Below are 7,374 nucleotides of genomic sequence, written 5' to 3' on the forward strand. Positions count from 1 at the left end.
ACAAAAAGAAATTATTCGAAAAGACACACTTGAGGAATCGCTTCTATGCTTTATGACTAAGAAAAGAGTGCAACATTTGTTCCCATCAACCCATCTGAAGATTTCAGTGGAGAGAGCCAACAGGAATGAGTCCTGAAGCTTCTCATGTTTTTTTTACAGTGGACAAGTCGCTAGCAAACCTGTCCACAAACCCTCCTCCTTTTATCCGGGCTTGGGACCGGCAGCAGCGTCCTTAGTGCATTACTTAATACACCCCAGGACGCTGCAGGCGGAGTTAAAAATCTGTTTGTGTGTAAGTATCTGTTTTGTGCGTAATGGTGAAAGGAAGAAATGTACTCACCGGAGATCTCCATTTCCTAGTTGTAGACGATGCGAGGCTCGACTTCCTTTGGACTCCGTGTCTGAAATTACATTTCGTGTTATTGGGGACAGCAATTACAAAATGAAAAACTGTTACCTTCGCTGATCATCTTGTGTCTTCAAGAACGGCTCGTTTGACTTCTGGTTTTCTGTCATTTCTGCTCTGGAAAAAACTTATTTTAGTGAGGCGGGCCGGCCCAAAGGCCGACCCTGGTGTAGTGGGCGCAAGCGCTCCACAAGTGACCAAGGGAACTCTGCAGAACTCTGCTATCTAAAACAGAAACACAACACAAAACAAATCAACAAACCATTGAGTGCTAGCACTGAACATTTCCAAACCTGAAAAAGAAACGGTTAAAAACTCAAACCTGTCGTCGACATCTCCAGCGTTGGCAGCTCGACCTGGTGGATTGTGACGTTGTGGGTACTGGAATTCTGCAGAAATCTAAAATCTGAAACGTATTATGTTGCATATTCTTGTTAGTCCCGTGTTAGTATCCCAATAGTTAGTTATAGTTAAAAACCCCAATATTACCAAATAATTATTTTCACATTCTGATTTATTATTTGCGCACTTATTCTAAAACTTATTTCATAACTTACTTTCTAAACTTAGTTGCTAACTTAATTGATAACTTAACTAACTATACTAGATACAGGAGAGCTCTGAAATAAAAACATACAAAAGACATTAATTACAAGAAGGAAGAATCACAAAAGAAAATTCTTCACTGGAATACATCTGAAACAAACAGAAATTAGTAAAAAGAATCAAGAATTCTGATCTAGACAAGCTCTGTAAAGGAAAGTAGTAAAATAAAATGAAACTTGCTTGCTGGCCGGGGCGTTGAATCCTCGCACTCTTGAAGACGGTCCTGGAAGTCGATGTCCTGTCCTCCACCTCGATGACGGCTGCTCTCTGTAACATTCAGAACATTAAAAACTCCTAAACGAGCCCTGAAAAGGAATCTAGTATAAATAAAATGACACTTGCTTGCTGGCCGGGGCGTTGAATCCTCGCACTCTTGAAGACGGTCCTGGAAGTCGATGTCCTGTCCTCCACCTCGATGACGGCTGCTCTCTGTAACCTTCAGAACATTAAAAACTCCTAAATAAGCCCTGAAAAGGAATCTAGTATAAATAAAATGACACTTGCTTGCTGGCCGGGGCGTTGAATCCTCGCACTCTTGAAGACGGTCCTGGAAGTCGATGTCCTGTCCTCCACCTCGATGACGGCTGCTCTCTGTAACATTCAGAACATTAAAAACTCCTAGACAAGCCCTGAAAAGGAATCTAGTATAAATAAAATGACACCTGCTTGCTGGCCGGGGCGTTGAATCCTCGCACTCTTGAAGACGGTCCTGGAAGTCGATGTCCTGTCCTCCACCTCGATGACGGCTGCTCTCTGTAACATTCAGAACATTAAAAACTCCTAAACGAGCCCTGAAAAGGAATCTAGTATAAATAAAATGACACTTGCTTGCTGGCCGGGGCGTTGAATCCTCGCACTCTTGAAGACGGTCCTGGAAGTCGATGTCCTGTCCTCCACCTCGATGACGGCTGCTCTCTGTAAGCTTCAGAAGATTAAAAACTCCTAAACGAGCCCTGAAAAGGAATCTAGTATAAATAAAATGACACTTGCTTGCTGGCCGGGGCGTTGAATCCTCGCACTCTTGAAGACGGTCCTGGAAGTCGATGTCCTGTCCTCCACCTCGATGACGGCTGCTCTCTGTAACATTCAGAACATTAAAAACTCCTAGACAAGCCCTGAAAAGGAATCTAGTATAAATAAAATGACACTTGCTTGCTGGCCGGGGCGTTGAATCCTCGCACTCTTGAAGACGGTCCTGGAAGTCGATGTCCTGTCCTCCACCTCGATGACGGCTGCTCTCTGTAAGCTTCAGAACATTAAAAACTCCTAAACGAGCCCTGAAAAGGAATCTAGTATAAATAAAATGACACTTGCTTGCTGGCCGGGGCGTTGAATCCTCGCACTCTTGAAGACGGTCCTGGAAGTCGATGTCCTGTCCTCCACCTCGATGACGGCTGCTCTCTGTAACATTCAGAACATTAAAAACTCCTAGACAAGCCCTGAAAAGGAATCTAGTATAAATAAAATGACACTTGCTTGCTGGCCGGGGCGTTGAATCCTCGCACTCTTGAAGATGGACCTGGAAGTTGAACTCCTGTCTTCCACCTCGATGACGGCTGCTCTCTGTAACCTTCAGAACATTAAAAACTCCTAGACGAGCCCTGAAAAGGAATCTAGTATAAATAAAATGAAACTTGCTTGCTGGCCGGGGCGTTGAATCCTCGCACTCTTGAAGACGGTCCTGGAAGTCGATGTCCTGTCCTCCACCTCGATGACGGCTGCTCTCTGTAACATTCAGAACATTAAAAACTCCTAAACGAGCCCTGAAAAGGAATCTAGTATAAATAAAATGACACTTGCTTGCTGGCCGGGGCGTTGAATCCTCGCACTCTTGAAGACGGTCCTGGAAGTCGATGTCCTGTCCTCCACCTTGATGACGGCTGCTCTCTGTAACATTCAGAACATTAAAAACTCCTAGACGAGCCCTGAAAAGGAATCTAGTATAAATAAAATGAAACTTGCTTGCTGGCCGGGGCGTTGAATCCTCGCACTCTTGAAGACGGTCCTGGAAGTCGATGTCCTGTCCTCCACCTCGATGACGGCTGCTCTCTGTAACCTTCAGAACATTAAAAACTCCTAGACGAGCCCTGAAAAGGAATCTAGTATAAATAAAATGACACTTGCTTGCTGGCCGGGGCGTTGAATCCTCGCACTCTTGAAGACGGTCCTGGAAGTCGATGTCCTGTCCTCCACCTTGATGACGGCTGCTCTCTGTAACATTCAGAACATTAAAAACTCCTAGACGAGCCCTGAAAAGGAATCTAGTATAAATAAAATGAAACTTGCTTGCTGGCCGGGGCGTTGAATCCTCGCACTCTTGAAGACGGTCCTGGAAGTCGATGTCCTGTCCTCCACCTCGATGACGGCTGCTCTCTGTAACATTCAGAACATTAAAAACTCCTAGACAAGCCCTGAAAAGGAATCTAGTATAAATAAAATGACACCTGCTTGCTGGCCGGGGCGTTGAATCCTCGCACTCTTGAAGACGGTCCTGGAAGTCGATGTCCTGTCCTCCACCTCGATGACGGCTGCTCTCTGTAACATTCAGAACATTAAAAACTCCTAGACAAGCCCTGAAAAGGAATCTAGTATAAATAAAATGACACCTGCTTGCTGGCCGGGGCGTTGAATCCTCGCACTCTTGAAGACGGTCCTGGAAGTCGATGTCCTGTCCTCCACCTCGATGACGGCTGCTCTCTGTAACATTCAGAACATTAAAAACTCCTAAACGAGCCCTGAAAAGGAATCTAGTATAAATAAAATGACACTTGCTTGCTGGCCGGGGCGTTGAATCCTCGCACTCTTGAAGATGGACCTGGAAGTTGAACTCCTGTCTTCCACCTCGATGACGGCTGCTCTCTGTAACCTTCAGAACATTAAAAACTCCTAGACGAGCCCTGAAAAGGAATCTAGTATAAATAAAATGAAACTTGCTTGCTGGCCGGGGCGTTGAATCCTCGCACTCTTGAAGACGGTCCTGGAAGTAGATGTCCTGTCCTCCACCTTGATGACGGCTGCTCTCTGTAACCTTCAGAACATTAAAAACTCCTAGACGAGCCCTGAAAAGGAATCTAGTATAAATAAAATGAAACTTGCTTGCTGGCCGGGGCGTTGAATCCTCGCACTCTTGAAGACGGTCCTGGAAGTCGATGTCCTGTCCTCCACCTCGATGACGGCTGCTCTCTGTAACATTCAGAACATTAAAAACTCCTAGACAAGCCCTGAAAAGGAATCTAGTATAAATAAAATGACACTTGCTTGCTGGCCGGGGCGTTGAATCCTCGCACTCTTGAAGATGGACCTGGAAGTTGAACTCCTGTCTTCCACCTCGATGACGGCTGCTCTCTGTAACCTTCAGAACATTAAAAACTCCTAGACGAGCCCTGAAAAGGAATCTAGTATAAATAAAATGAAACTTGCTTGCTGGCCGGGGCGTTGAATCCTCGCACTCTTGAAGACGGTCCTGGAAGTAGATGTCCTGTCCTCCACCTTGATGACGGCTGCTCTCTGTAACCTTCAGAACATTAAAAACTCCTAGACGAGCCCTGAAAAGGAATCTAGTATAAATAAAATAAAACTTGCTTGCTGGCCGGGGCGTTGAATCCTCGCACTCTTGAAGACGGTCCTGGAAGTCGATGTCCTGTCCTCCACCTCGATGACGGCTGCTCTCTGTAACATTCAGAACATTAAAAACTCCTAGACAAGCCCTGAAAAGGAATCTAGTATAAATAAAATGACACTTGCTTGCTGGCCGGGGCGTTGAATTCTCGCACTCTTGAAGATGGACCTGGAAGTTGAACTCCTGTCTTCCACCTCGATGACGGCTGCTCTCTGTAACCTTCAGAACATTAAAAACTCCTAAACGAGCCCTGAAAAGGAATCTAGTATAAATAAAATGACACTTGCTTGCTGGCCGGGGCGTTGAATCCCCGCACTCTTGAAGATGGACCTGGAAGTTGAACTCCTGTCTTCCACCTCGATGACGGCTGCTCTCTGTAACCTTCAGAACATTAAAAACTCCTAGACGAGCCCTGAAAAGGAATCTAGTATAAATAAAATAAAACTTGCTTGCTGGCCGGGGCGTTGAATCCTCGCACTCTTGAAGACGGTCCTGGAAGTCGATATCCTGTCCTCCACCTCGATGACGGCTGCTCTCTGTAACATTCAGAACATTAAAAACTCCTAGACAAGCCCTGAAAAGGAATCTAGTATAAATAAAATGACACTTGCTTGCTGGCCGGGGCGTTGAATCCTCGCACTCTTGAAGATGGACCTGGAAGTTGAACTCCTGTCTTCCACCTCGATGACGGCTGCTCTCTGTAACCTTCAGAACATTAAAAACTCCTAAACGAGCCCTGAAAAGGAATCTAGTATAAATAAAATGACACTTGCTTGCTGGCCGGGGCGTTGAATCCTCGCACTCTTGAAGACGGTCCTGGAAGTCGATGTCCTGTCCTCCACCTCGATGACGGCTGCTCTCTGTAACATTCAGAACATTAAAAACTCCTAAACGAGCCCTGAAAAGGAATCTAGTATAAATAAAATGACACTTGCTTGCTGGCCGGGGCGTTGAATCCTCGCACTCTTGAAGACGGTCCTGGAAGTAGATGTCCTGTCCTCCACCTCGATGACGGCTGCTCTCTGTAACCTTCAGAACATTAAAAACTCCTAAACGAGCCCTGAAAAGGAATCTAGTATAAATAAAATGACACTTGCTTGCTGGCCGGGGCGTTGAATCCTCGCACTCTTGAAGATGGACCTGGAAGTTGAACTCCTGTCTTCCACCTCGATGACGGCTGCTCTCTGTAACCTTCAGAACATTAAAAACTCCTAAACGAGCCCTGAAAAGGAATCTAGTATAAATAAAATGACACTTGCTTGCTGGCCGGGGCGTTGAATCCTCGCACTCTTGAAGACGGTCCTGGAAGTCGATGTCCTGTCCTCCACCTCGATGACGGCTGCTCTCTGTAACATTCAGAACATTAAAAACTCCTAAACGAGCCCTGAAAAGGAATCTAGTATAAATAAAATGACACTTGCTTGCTGGCCGGGGCGTTGAATCCTCGCACTCTTGAAGACGGTCCTGGAAGTCGATGTCCTGTCCTCCACCTCGATGACGGCTGCTCTCTGTAACCTTCAGAACATTAAAAACTCCTAGACGAGCCCTGAAAAGGAATCTAGTATAAATAAAATGACACTTGCTTGCTGGCCGGGGCGTTGAATCCTCGCACTCTTGAAGACGGTCCTGGAAGTCGATGTCCTGTCCTCCACCTCGATGACGGCTGCTCTCTGTAACCTTCAGAACATTAAAAACTCCTAGACGAGCCCTGAAAAGGAATCTAGTATAAATAAAATGACACTTGCTTGCTGGCCGGGGCGTTGAATCCTCGCACTCTTGAAGATGGACCTGGAAGTTGAACTCCTGTCTTCCACCTCGATGACGGCTGCTCTCTGTAACCTTCAGAACATTAAAAACTCCTAGACGAGCCCTAAAAAGGAATCTAGTATAAATAAAATGAAACTTGCTTGCTGGCCGGGGCGTTGAATCCTCGCACTCTTGAAGACGGTCCTGGAAGTCGATGTCCTGTCCTCCACCTCGATGACGGCTGCTCTCTGTAACATTCAGAACATTAAAAAACTCCTAGACGAGCCCTGAAAAGGAATCTAGTATAAATAAAATGACACTTGCTTGCTGGCCGGGGCGTTGAATCCTCGCACTCTTGAAGACGGTCCTGGAAGTCGATGTCCTGTCCTCCACCTCGATGACGGCTGCTCTCTCTAACATTCAGAACATTAAAAAACTCCTAGACGAGCCCTGAAAAGGAATCTAGTATAAATAAAATGACACTTGCTTGCTGGCCGGGGCGTTGAATTCTCGCACTCTTGAAGACGGTCCTGGAAGTCGATGTCCTGTCCTCCACCTCGATGACGGCTGCTCTCTGTAACATTCAGAACATTAAAAACTTCTAGTCAAGCTCTAAAAAAGAAAGTAGTAATGAAATTTGGCTTGCTTGCTGGCCGGGGCGTTGTCTTCTCCCATCCATGAAGATCTTCCTCGAAGTCGACCAGGAGAACCTAAAACATATTACATTCCATGCTTGTGTTAGTCTCATATTAATGTCCCAAGATGTTAGTTTCCCGAGAGTTAAATATTTCAATTAGATTCTTGGCGCATCTTCATAAAAATAACTTATTTCAAAACTTACTTTCTAAACTTACTTGCTAACTTAACCACTAACTATACTAAGTACAGGAGAGCTCTGAAATAAAAATATACAAATTTTTTATTGAAGATCTTCTTATCCTTTCGGGAATGAATATCTGAAACAAAAAGAAATTAATCGAAAAGACACACTTGAGGA

Source organism: Gnatocerus cornutus, chromosome 2, assembly GCF_029298725.1.
Source record: "Gnatocerus cornutus isolate USDA-ARS CGAHR chromosome 2, icGnaCorn1.1, whole genome shotgun sequence".
Taxonomy (NCBI): Eukaryota; Metazoa; Arthropoda; class Insecta; order Coleoptera; family Tenebrionidae; genus Gnatocerus; species Gnatocerus cornutus.